At 42.6% G+C, this 12,418-nt stretch overlaps 2 pseudogenes across 2 annotated transcripts in view; one reads left to right on the forward strand and one right to left on the reverse strand.

The window, feature by feature from the left end:
- LOC307170535 (putative nuclease HARBI1) overlaps positions 1 to 12,418 on the forward strand; it is a 316,840-nt pseudogene that overhangs the window by 65,286 nt on the left and 239,136 nt on the right. The gene's annotated exons all lie outside the window — the stretch shown is intronic.
- LOC307170490 (trace amine-associated receptor 13c-like) lies at positions 7,736 to 8,676 on the reverse strand (annotated as a pseudogene). Its single transcript has one exon. The product of its transcript is annotated as a trace amine-associated receptor 13c-like (transcript).

Consider the following 12,418-nt stretch of genomic DNA (forward strand, 5'->3'; position numbering starts at 1 on the left):
GCATTGAATATAAACGTGCGATTAGTCCTAATTGCTTAAATGAATGACTAGTCGAGAAAAATCCTTTAGCAACTCTAATCAATAGCCTACATTTAATATCTGACATTATTTCATTAGTAATTAGTATCCAGCTGTTCACATTTAATTAGTTGAGTTATAGTATAATTAATGAACTAATAAAATAATAAAATGAAATTCAAATTAAGATACTAACCATATATTTATATATATCATTGCTTATTCCACCACACAAAGGACTGTTTATAAGGTGACAATCCGTTATACATGTGAAGATTGTAGGCTGTATCTAGAAGATTTTTGTATTGTATTGTTGTCACATGCCTGTCCTGTCTCGTGTAGCACATGTGGTGTTTGTGTTCCTGTCATTGTTATGACCCCACCCTCCTTGTTATCTTATTATTGGTTTCATTTGCCCCACCTGTTGTTCCTCATTACCTGCCTGATTTGTCCCTTTTATAAGTTCCTTTGTGTTTGCAGTCTGTGTCGGATCGTTGTCTTGTACACGTCTCCCGTTTCCCCGTGACCCGTTTGGTATGTTCATTTTTGAAGTTGTTGTTTGGTATTTTGTAATGTTTTCCCCCTCGTGGGTGTTTGTTTTACGTTGTTCTTTTGTTTATTAAAAACCCCTTTCCTCTGCACTTGAGTTTTCCTTGTTTTCTTAGTTTTCCGTGACAGAACGATCCGACCATGTCAAAAACTCAGCAGAGGAAGTCCCAGCATCCACTTGTTCCCCCGGTCTCATGCCAACAGTATGAACGCATTCTTCGTGTTCAATCGTTGATTGCGCTCCGCCAGCAGGGAACTGATCTAAGGAAGTTCGCGGTCAAATTCCTTAGTGCAGCAGAGGGACTGGGTCTTAATGAGGAGCCCCTCAAGGACCTTTTCTTTTATGCCCTTGACGAGCCCATGGATTGGGTACTGAGAAGGGCGTATGACCGCAGCACTTTTGAGGGTATGGTGGAGGGTCTCGCTCGCCTGCAGGAGCGAGAGGCCATGAAGAGGGTCCCAGTTCCGGTGACCTCAGTACCGGTGGTCCCGAGTCCAGTGTTCCCAGTTCCGATGGTCCCGAGTCCAGTGGTCCCAGTTCCAGTGGCTCCAGTTCCAGTGAAGAAGAAAACTTCCGTGACTGTTCCGGTGACCTCAGTTCCGGTGGTCCCTGTTCCGGTGGTCCCTGTTCCGGTGGTCCCTGTTCCGGTGGTCCCTGTTCCGGTGGTCCCTGTTCCGGTGGTCCCTGTTCCGGTGGTCCCTGTTCCGGTGGTCCCTGTTCCAGTGATCCTGCTCGCACTGCCTGCACCACCTCAGCGATGCGTCACGTCTGCCCAGCCAGAGACTGTTCACGTCACGTCTGCCCAGCCAGAGACTGTTCACGTCACGTCTGCCCAGCCAGAGACTGTTCACGTCACGTCTGCCCAGCCAGAGACTGTTCACGTCACGTCTGCCCAGCCGGAGCCTGTTCACGTCACGCCTGCCGAGCCTGTGTCTTCGGACAAGATGGCCGCCGCCGAGAGTGTTCCCGTCACGTCTGCCGAGCCTGTGTCTTCGGACAAGATGGCCGCCGCCGAGAGTGTTCCCGTCACGTCTGCCGAGCCTGTGTCTTCGGACAAGATGGCCGCCGCCGAACCTGTTCACGTCACGCCTGCCGAGCCTGTGTCTTCGGACAAGATGGCCGCCGTCGAGCCTGTGTCTGTTCCTGAGCTTGAGCCGGAGCCAGTGTCTGTTCCTGAGCCGGAGCCAGTGTCTGTTCCTGAGCCGGAGCCAGTGTCTGTTCCTGAGCCGGAGCCAGTGTCTGTTCCTGAGCCGGAGCCAGTGTCTGTTCCTGAGCCGGAGCCAGTGTCTGTTCCTGAGCCGGAGCCAGTGTCTGTTCCTGAGCCGGAGCCAGTGTCTGTTCCTGAGCCGGAGCCAGTGTCTGTTCCTGTGTCTGTTCCTGTGTCTGTTCCTGTGTCTGTTCCTGTGTCTGTTCCTGTACCTATGTCTGTTCCTGAGCCGGTGATGTCTGTTCCTGGGCCGGTGGTGCCAGTTCCAGTGCCTGAGCCGGTGGTGCCAGTTCCAGTGCCTGAGCCGGTGGTGCCAGTTCCTGTGCCTGAGCCCTGGCCGGCCGAGGAGTCGTCTCCGCCGTGGCCTGCCGAGGGGTCGTCTCCGCCGTGGCCTGCCGAGGGGTCGTCTCCGCCGTGGCCGGCCGAGGGGTCGTCTCCGCCCTGGCCGCCCGAGGGGTCTTCTCCGCCCTGGCCGCCCGAGGGGTCTTCTCCGCCCTGGCCGCCCGAGGGGTCTTCTCCGCCCTGGCCGCCCGAGGGGTCTTCTCCGCCCTGGCCGCCCGAGGGGTCTTCTCCGCCCTGGCCGCCCGAGGGGTCTTCTCCGCCCTGGCCGCCCGAGGGGTCTTCTCCGCCCTGGCCGCCCGAGGGAGAGTCTGCTCCGCCCTGGCCGCCCGATGGACCCTCTGCTCCGCCCTGGCCGCCCGATGGACCCTCTGTTCCGCCCTGGCCGTCCGATGGACTCTCGGCTCCGCCCTGGCCTCCAGAACTGTCCATTTTCCTTGCCCCACCCTGGTCTGTCTCTCTTGTTCCCCCTGTCCCACCCTGGTCTGTCTTTCCTGTTCCCCCTGTCCCACCCTGGTCTGTCCCTCCCGTCCCTCCCTGGTCTGTCCCTCCCGTCCCGCCCTGGTCTGTCCCTCCCGTCCCGCCCGTCCCGCCCTGGTCTGTCCCTCCCGTCCCGCCCTGGTCTGTCCCTCCCGTCCCGCCCTGGTCTGTCCCTCCCGTCCCGCCCCGCCCCGCCCTGGTCTGTCCCTCCCGTCCCTCCCGTCCCGCCCTGGTCTGTCCCTCCCGTCCCGTCCCGCCCCGCCCTGGTCTGTCCCTCCCGTCCCTAGTGGAGCGTCTGGTAGCCGCTCCTTTAGGAGGGGGTAATGTCACATGCCTGTCCTGTCTCGTGTAGCACATGTGGTGTTTGTGTTCCTGTCATTGTTATGACCCCACCCTCCTTGTTATCTTATTATTGGTTTCATTTGCCCCACCTGTTGTTCCTCATTACCTGCCTGATTTGTCCCTTTTATAAGTTCCTTTGTGTTTGCAGTCTGTGTCGGATCGTTGTCTTGTACACGTCTCCCGTTTCCCCGTGACCCGTTTGGTATGTTCATTTTTGAAGTTGTTGTTTGGTATTTTGTAATGTTTTCCCCCTCGTGGGTGTTTGTTTTACGTTGTTCTTTTGTTTATTAAAAACCCCTTTCCTCTGCACTTGAGTTTTCCTTGTTTTCTTAGTTTTCCGTGACAATTGTATGCTGTTATAAAGACGAAGATTGACATTTCGTTAATTAAACAAAATAAAAACACAGTGTTGTAAAATTTTCTGTTAGATGTGTTTTGACTACTTTTTGGTTAATTATATCTCTAGATAATGAATGAAGATATAGCATATTAACAAAAATAAATCTTATATATAATATATTATATATAAAAAAAACTTATAGGCCTATTTAAAATATATTTTCAAAAAAGGGCCTTATTGATTAATTTTGCATGATTGGGGGCTGCAACTATTTGCTTAAGCTTTTTGAACGTGTGATAAAGGCGTCAATTTTATGTGGATAAATGCACATTTTGTACATGACTACACATGTCCTTATAAGGGCAAAAAAGATGTCGTTTTAACGACATAACATCCAGGGTTGCCAACTTTTGAGTTTAGCTCGGAGTGAGACTTCTCCAAGGGGGGGGGGGATATTTCAACGGGGGAAGGGGGGGGGGATATTTCAACGGGGGAAGGGGGGGGGGATATTTCAACGGGGGGGGGGGTGAGATATTTCAATGGGGGGCGGGGGGGGGGGGGGGATGGGGGTATTCCAACCCAAAATTTTTTGGGGTATTTTTATTTAAAGGAATTAATTATAAAAGCGATTTAAGGGAATAAAGAAAAAAAAGCTTATTGTATTAGTGAAATATTGCAAATAATATTTTATTTTTAATTATGCATGCATTCTCTCTAAATTAATCAAAGAAATTATAGCATATTTTCAATTCAAAAAGGCTAAATTTAGTAAATAAATAAAAAAAGTTGAGTAATTCGCGTCACCGGATACTGTCGGTAGTTGAAAATTTCTATTGTAAAACAGTCAAATATTAAATGTTTTCCACTTACATTTTGCCAGGCATTCGTTCACTTCTTTAATCATTCTGACATTGAAGAGCTAGACCGCTGAACTTTTAGTCATCCTAACACCAAACAGAGCGGTGCGTAATGGAGCGCATCAGAACAGCATCAAGAATATCAAATACATTGCAGTGAATCTTTTATTTGCATCTTAAGTTTATAGGCAATAATAATGACAGGTTTGCGAAAGTGTAGAACTCGGTGAGCTCGCGCAAAACACATCTTCAGGACAGCAACTCATTTAAACGCCTCTGATTGGCCAATGCGTTCAACAGACATGTCAGTGATTGGCTACAATGCTCAACGCTGCCGTACGCCGTGCGTGCGCTACGGTTTAGTCTCTGTCTCGCATTCGTGCTCGCTCTAGATTCCGGGAGATTTTAACTAATTTGCGCCATAAATAGTGGTCCATCCAGTAGTTAAGAGCCTGAATTGTTTATAGTAATTCTGAAATTTAGTGCACACGAGTGAAAAAAAAAATACAGCACAGAAGAATGTCTAATTTAGCGTGAGATTTCTTTGTTAAGCGTGAGAGCGTGAGATTGAGGCTGAATGCGTGACTGTCACGCCAGATGCGTGAGAGTTGGCAACCCTGTAACATCTCGTTATTACGAGAAAAGATGTCGTTAAAACGACATAAGATCTCGTTATTACGACATAATTGAGGGGAAAAAATAATATGTATGTGGCAGCAATGCGTCACCGTAGTAAACCATACATATTTAACATTATTTTTTCTTTCTGCAGCGGCAGGAAATAACACAGTATTGCATCAGCTGAATGTCTGAAACATTTGACTGAGAAAGTGCATCCGATCTTTATATGTATTCATAACTTAATAAACCAAACACAATTTTAAAGTAAGCTCATAATGAACACTATAACCTTGTAACTGGAGTCATTTTAAATCGAATTAAACTCATTTCACAATCACCTCGTGTTACAGCGTTCATGCAGACTGTCCGCCATTTCGTGAACGCTGTAACACGAGGTGATTGTGAAATGCATTTAATTCGATTTAAGGCGAGACACTACAGGTGAATAGGGTAAAAATTTTAACTAATAGATATCACCATGAAACTTTTCCAGTTGATTACCTACATTAAGATGAGAAAAAAATGTTATTACAAGTTTTCTGTAATTTGATGTTTAAATATGCAAATTAGGCAATATCTAATCAAATATGCACTAATTTGCATATATTTTAAAAAATGAAATCTGAGTATTGGATAAAGCCAGGTTAAAAATTCTTTTTTCATTGTGTTCACATATTAGATGGGAAAAAATTACAGAGGGATTTATGGATATCTACTTTTGTTATCCTGTAAATCAGAAAATACTGTCAATAGCCTTAAAAAAATGATTTTCGCCATGTTTTTTGGAATAAAATGTTATATAAATCAGGCTAGGAATAATATATTTACAAATCCCTCTGTAAATGTCTTCATAATATAACTAGGTACAAGACTGGAAGGTTTGGTGTATATAGGTGCTACTGAAGTGGAGATTTCGAACATAGGGGCTGTTTACACCTGGCCACTTCATGCGTTTTCTCAGATGGGATAGCTATCCGATCGTGAAAAGACCAGGTGTAAATGCCCTCCGAAACGCATTTGAGACGGATTTGAATCTGATCGCTCAAACCACTTCAGAAGGTGGTCTGGGACGCATTCCTGACGAAACTGGACACGTGTAAATGCATCTGGTTGTTGAAACCACATATGTAAATTGTACTCCTCCCAAAAATGCTAAAAAATAAACGTGTGACAGCGTGTTATAGGCTATATCTAATGTTATAGCCAGATATGACGACGCTACTGGAACACGCGCGTCACCGCAGATGAGAAGCTGAGATCTATTCATCAAGCCAACGTGCAAACTATCGTAAATCAAAGTGAAAGTAAGTCGCAGACGCTTAACACACAATCATCTTCATTAAAAGTAAAGAAACGAAATGATCTTACCAGGGCTGTTGCCGCTCTCTCTTATTGCGGTCTTTGATTTAGAAATTTTAGCTGATCAATAAAATGCAGCTCTGTTGCTTTTGTGACGTGCACTCCATTAAATCTGCATATAGCGCGGGAATTGAAGATCGGATTTAAATCCGTTCCGCAAAAACACATTTATGTGACCAGGTGTAAATGGAATCGTTTTGATAAATCAGATAGCTCTCCGATCTGAGAGAACGCATGAAGTGGCCAGGTGTAAACAGCCCCTTAGAGTATGACAGAAAACTCATTTTGAGAAAACGGGCTTTAACCCATTTAATCCCACCGGTCACAATAGTGACTGTAAAAAAATGTTTCATTTCTAAGGCTATAAAAATTTTACTGAATGATCTATCAATGCATTTCCAGCAGATATTGAAATATTAAAGGGTCTCAATGAAATATGTGCAGTGTCGCATGTTTACTGTAAATTGTCACATGACCAGAGCTGTTTATTTCCTGTTTACGCCAAGAGAAGAGGATGGCACCAAGAAAGCTCAGAAAGAATATGTTAGTAAAGCATGTTAACATAAAGATAGGACATAGATTTTTGGTACATATCATGTTTAAGGTGTCTAGTATTGATATATGCATTTGCAATTACTCAACTTTTTTTAATGTGGTCATAGAACTCACAAACATGTCAGCGGCAACAATAGTGACCGGTGGGATAACCCATTGTATCTACATACTAATACACATAGGCTAACTGATCTACCTTACTTTCTGCTGCTACCTAACTTTCTACCTAATTTTACACACACACAGCACACACACACACAAACACACTGCACAGGTCAAATAGACCTATATTCAGTCTGTCCAATGGTTGAAACACACACACACACACACACACACACACACACACACACACACACACACACACACACACACACACTGTGATTCCTAGTCCAGGAACCATGTTTGAGAACTTTGAGAGCCCTGGTGGAAGAGTGGGGTAACATCTCACAGCAAGAAAAGGCCAGTCTGCTACAGTCCATGAGGATGATCTGTGGGACTTACAGCAGCTCCTGCCTACACCAGATATGACTGCTTATTTTCATATTGTTCAGGGACTCACTGTTCCATTTCTTTTCTTCAAATGTCTGCGGAACTTGTTTATTTTATGTTTATGTTGTTGAATCTTTTTATGTTCATAACAATATTTATACATTAAGACATTTTCTGGAAATAAAAGCAGTTGAAAGTTAGACATCACTTTTTTTACCGAGTTTAGTTCTGTATGACTGTCCCTTTTTTGTCATTATGTTTTTGATAACACAGATGCAACATGACTGATGAAAGTGATTAAGCATAAAGCACATAATATCTACATTTACCATTTATTACAGTACATTGAGGATTTATGCTGCGTGCTCAGTTTATTAAATGAGCTAATTTAATACAATTTATGAACATTGTGTCGATTTATTTCAGTGTGTGTGGAAAAGAAGTTTAATTGAACATCAAATGCAGAAAACATACTCTCTGAAATAAGCTACATACTAAGATACATGTAGTGTAAATTACAAATATAAATCCTACAAAGATAATCATATCCTTTATGAGTGACAGCTTTACCAGTTTAATTACAATTGATGCTCTGTAAAAATATCGACCAGAGAGGATGCTGGCTGAAATATTTTCAGAGTTAAGATGTGTTTAGCTGTCTTTTTAAACCAGGGATAAAATAAAGCATAGATCAGTGGATTCAGACCTGAATTTGTGGACACAACCCATGCTAAAACATTTATGGTTGTGGAAGAGATTACTGACATAGAACAGATATAGTATGGTATAAAGCAAAGCATATAAATTATCACAATGATTCCTAATGTCAGAGCAGCTTTATTCTCAGATTTCCTCCTCAATGAACCTTCCGTTACACATTTACCACCCCTCAGAGAGTTTATAACTTTCACTTGCTGATGTACTACATAGAAAATCCTCAAATATAAAGATATGATAAGGGTACATGGAAAAATAAAAGACACGAACAGATCAGTGACAAACCAGGCAAATCCCCCCACAAGAGAACACTCTCCATAACACATGTCTGTTCTGAGTGAAGTGTCAAAATATCCATTATCAATTATAAGGATAGTGGTATAAGTTGAAAAACAAGCCCAGCTCAGACAGATGGTTATTAAAGTTTTAGTTGTGGTTATTTTCTGTGGGTACAGTAAAGGGTGACACACAGCCACATAACGATCGACAGCAATTAAACTAAATTACTGAGAGATCCTGAGAAAACCAATCCAAGGATTATCATAAACAGATTACAGAAAGTGTCTCCAAAGTACCAACACGTCTCAATCTGCCTTGTGCCCTCTACGGGTAAAAGAACTCCCATAAGCATGTCAGCCACAGCCAGAGAGAGAATAATCAGGTTTGTTGGAGTGTGAAGCTTCTTGAAGTGAGAGATGGAGATGATCACCAGCAGGTTCAGAAACACAGTCCATGCTGACAGCAATGATACAAACACATACATGATATTGTATTCATATTTAGAGAGTTTTCCCTTGATACATGATGATACATTTTTTTGTTGTTGTTATAATTTCTTCGCTGTCTTGGTATAGTTTAGGATTTCCACATGAAAGCAAAGCACAGGAGGAACTGAACTGAACTGAACACAGGTGTGGTGGTTTTTGCTTCAGTCAGTAATCAGCCACTGAAGATCACCCTTCCTTTGAGCGGCTCCTGGAACTCATCTGAGGGTTCCCTTGGTGTGGTTAAGATGATTTCTGTGAATTAGGAATGGGGTCCAGAAATAGAGGGGTTATGTCACCCATTGGAACTCAAGAATGCTTGAGCTGTCCATAACCCTCCCAGTTTACCCTGTAAAATAACTATTGCAATGTAATAGGTGGGCAATAACTGTCCCGTATACAGAACACATTATCCCAATGGTGAAATAATCTTTATACTGTGCAGTGAAAAAGCTATTGAATTGCTACAGAAAAATGGAGCGCAACTGGAAGAAAACAAAACTAGAGGTATTTCGCATTTCATGGAAAGAGAGCTCAATTACTTACAGAGAGGCTTTAAAAGCTGCTAGATCTGCTTATTTTTCAACCCTATTAGAAGAAAATAAACATAATCCTAGGTATTTATTTGAAACGGTGGCTAAACTAACGAAAAATAAAGCTTCAAGCACCGAAGTTTCCAAGCAACACAGCAGTAATGACTTTATGAACTTCTTCACTTATAAGATTGATAATATCAGGGACAAAATTATAACTATGCAACCGTCTACTACAGTATCACATCAGGCAGTGCATTGTAGTCTCCCTGAGGAAAAATTTGATTCATTCGTTGCTATAGGAGAGGAAGAATTTACTAAACTCATTAAATCATCTAAATCTACAACATGTATGTTAGACCCTATACCGACTAAGCTACTGAAAGAAATACTTCCAGAGGTCATAGATCCTCTTCTTAATATCATTAATTCGTCTTTGTCTCTAGGATACGTACCAAAAAACTTTAAGCTGGCTATGATTAATCCGCTTGTTAAAAAAACGCAACTTGATCCTTCAGAATTAGTCAATTACAGGCCGATCTCGAATCTACCTTTTCTGTCAAAGATATTAGAAAAGGCGGTATCCTCACAACTGTGTTCCTTTCTAGAAAGAAATGATATCTGCGAGGATTTCCAGTCAGGATTTAGACCGTACCATAGTACCGAGACAGCTCTCGTTAGAGTCACAAATGATTTGCTCTTATCATCCGATCGTGGTTGTATCTCGCTATTAGTGTTACTCGATCTTAGTGCTGCATTTGACACCATCGACCACAACGTTCTTTTAAATAGATTAGAACATTATGTTGGCATTACGGGAAATGCACTAGCATGGTTTAAATCATACTTATCTGACCGTTATCAGTTTGTAGCAGTAAATGATGAGATGTCTCATCGATCACAAGTTCAGTATGGCGTACCACAAGGCTCAGTACTAGGACCGTTGCTGTTCACTCTGTACATGCTACCCTTAGGAGATATCATTAGGAAACATGGCATTAGCTTTCACTGTTATGCCGATGATACTCAGCTCTATATTTCTTCAAAACCTAACGAAACTTACCAATTCACAAAATTAACGGAATGCATAGCGGATATAAAAAATTGGATGACTTGTAATTTCCTACTACTTAATTCTGAAAAAACAGAGTTTCTAATTATTGGACAAAAAACTTCCTCACGTAATAATCTAGAATACTGTCTAACACTCGATGGCTGCTCTGTTAAGTCTTCGTCGTCGGTTAGGAACCTGGGTGTGCTCTTTGATACCAATCTTTCATTTGAAAGTCATGTGTCTAGTATCTGTAAAACTGCATTTTTCCATCTTAAAAATATATCTAAATTACGCCATATGCTCTCATTGACAAATGCGGAACAATTAGTTCATGCGTTCATGACCTCAAGGCTAGATTATTGTAATGCTCTACTGGGTGGTTGCCCTGCACGCTTAATAAACAAACTACAGCTAGTTCAAAACGCAGCAGCTCGAGTTCTTACCAGAACCAGGAAGTATGACCATATTAGCCCAGTTCTGTCAAAACTGCATTGGCTCCCTATTAAACATCGCATCAATTTTAAAATATTGCTGATTACTTACAAAGCACTGAATGGTTTAGCTCCGCAGTACTTGAGCGAGCTCTTAACGCATTATAGTCCGTCACGTCTATTACGATCTCAAAATTCCGGCCAGTTGATAATACCTAGAATATCAAAATCGACTGCTGGCGGTAGATCCTTTTCCTATTTAGCACCAAAACTCTGGAACAGTCTTCCTACCATTGTCCGGGAAGCAGACACACTCTGTCAGTTCAAAGCCAGATTAAAGACACATCTCTTTGACCTAGCTTTCACATAATACATTATAGACTTCTATAATTTAATGTTAGGCTGCATATAGTAGGTCAGCCGGAACCGGGAACACTTCCCAAAAATCCTGATGTACTCGTTACATCATGAGAAGAATGGCATCTACGCTAATTTTAGTGTCTGTGTTTATCCCGAGGTTTTCCTGCAGCCTGCCGGATCCAGGCCGTATCCAGATCTGACGAAGGACCTTCGCCTGGACCGATGACAACGCAGTGCTGAAGTGCCAACTAGTCTCTCCCTATGGAGGATCCCACTACCACTCTACAGATAAGGCGTTGTCGGGAAAATTCGTCTCGCGGTCCTACCCCAAAGCAACAAATAAAATAAAATTCCTTATCAAAATTTATAAGGAAAGACAAGTATTCTGTTTAGGCTTGGCTTGTAGGGAATTCCAAACCTGCGTATATTCAAACGCACATAACTATAGAACCCATTCTAAATGCGCATGTGAACGCCATCAGTGTTTCTCACAGGTTCGCATTTAAAGTCTGTGTAGAGAGAATGGTGTCGTCTTAGCGGCCCCTAATTTAATAACAAATGATCATTGCGACGGAAGCAAATCAATTAAAACTAACTTTAGATGGAAATAACTTAACTCTGCTGTACAGCCGAAACAATCTCTGTTGCCTTAAATTATACGCTTATCTCTGTAAAGCTGCTTTGAGACAATCTACATTGTTAAAAGCGCTATATAAATGAAGATGACTTGACTTGACTTGACTTGAATTGAACATATGTGTAATAAAAAGGTTTCAGTTCCCAATGACATCCATTATATGGACAAACAAATACAATAAAAGTCAGTGGGAAGCGAAACTGTCTGGTTACCCACATTCTACAAAATATCTCTTACCGGTTTGGTAAGATATGAGTGCGAGGGCTTTTTACAATACAGATGTCAGGGTTTTGTCACTTCTGTCTAGTCTATTTCTTGGTTTTGTGATAGAGCCCTGACACTCCTGTTTTGTCTTGTGCTGTGTTTCATGCTGCTTGTGTTTATCATTGGCTGCGTGTTCATGTCTCGTTTTGTGTTAGCACATGGCTTGTGATTTTTTTTATTTGCCATGTGCTTGAGTTTTTGTCATGTTTGGTGTGAGCACATGGCTTGTCATGTTTGTTTCCTTGTGCCATGTGCTCTCCTTTCAATTGTCCATGGTAGATCTTGTTACCTGATTATTGATTAATTTGCCCCACCTGTCCTCCCTCGTTACCCTCTTTTGTTTGCTTCCCTATTTATTCTCCTTGTGTTTGCACTCCTGTGCTGGTTCGTTGTCTAAGGTACCCTCATGTTTCTTGTTTCCTGCCAAGTCCAGTCTGTAAAGTCTTGCTACCTGGCTTGTTTTGTCAGTGCAGGCAGATCAATTATATTGTTGAATATTAA

This window comes from Squalius cephalus (genome assembly GCF_949319135.1).
Source record: "Squalius cephalus genome assembly, chromosome: 13".
NCBI classification, from domain to species: Eukaryota; Metazoa; Chordata; class Actinopteri; order Cypriniformes; family Leuciscidae; genus Squalius; species Squalius cephalus.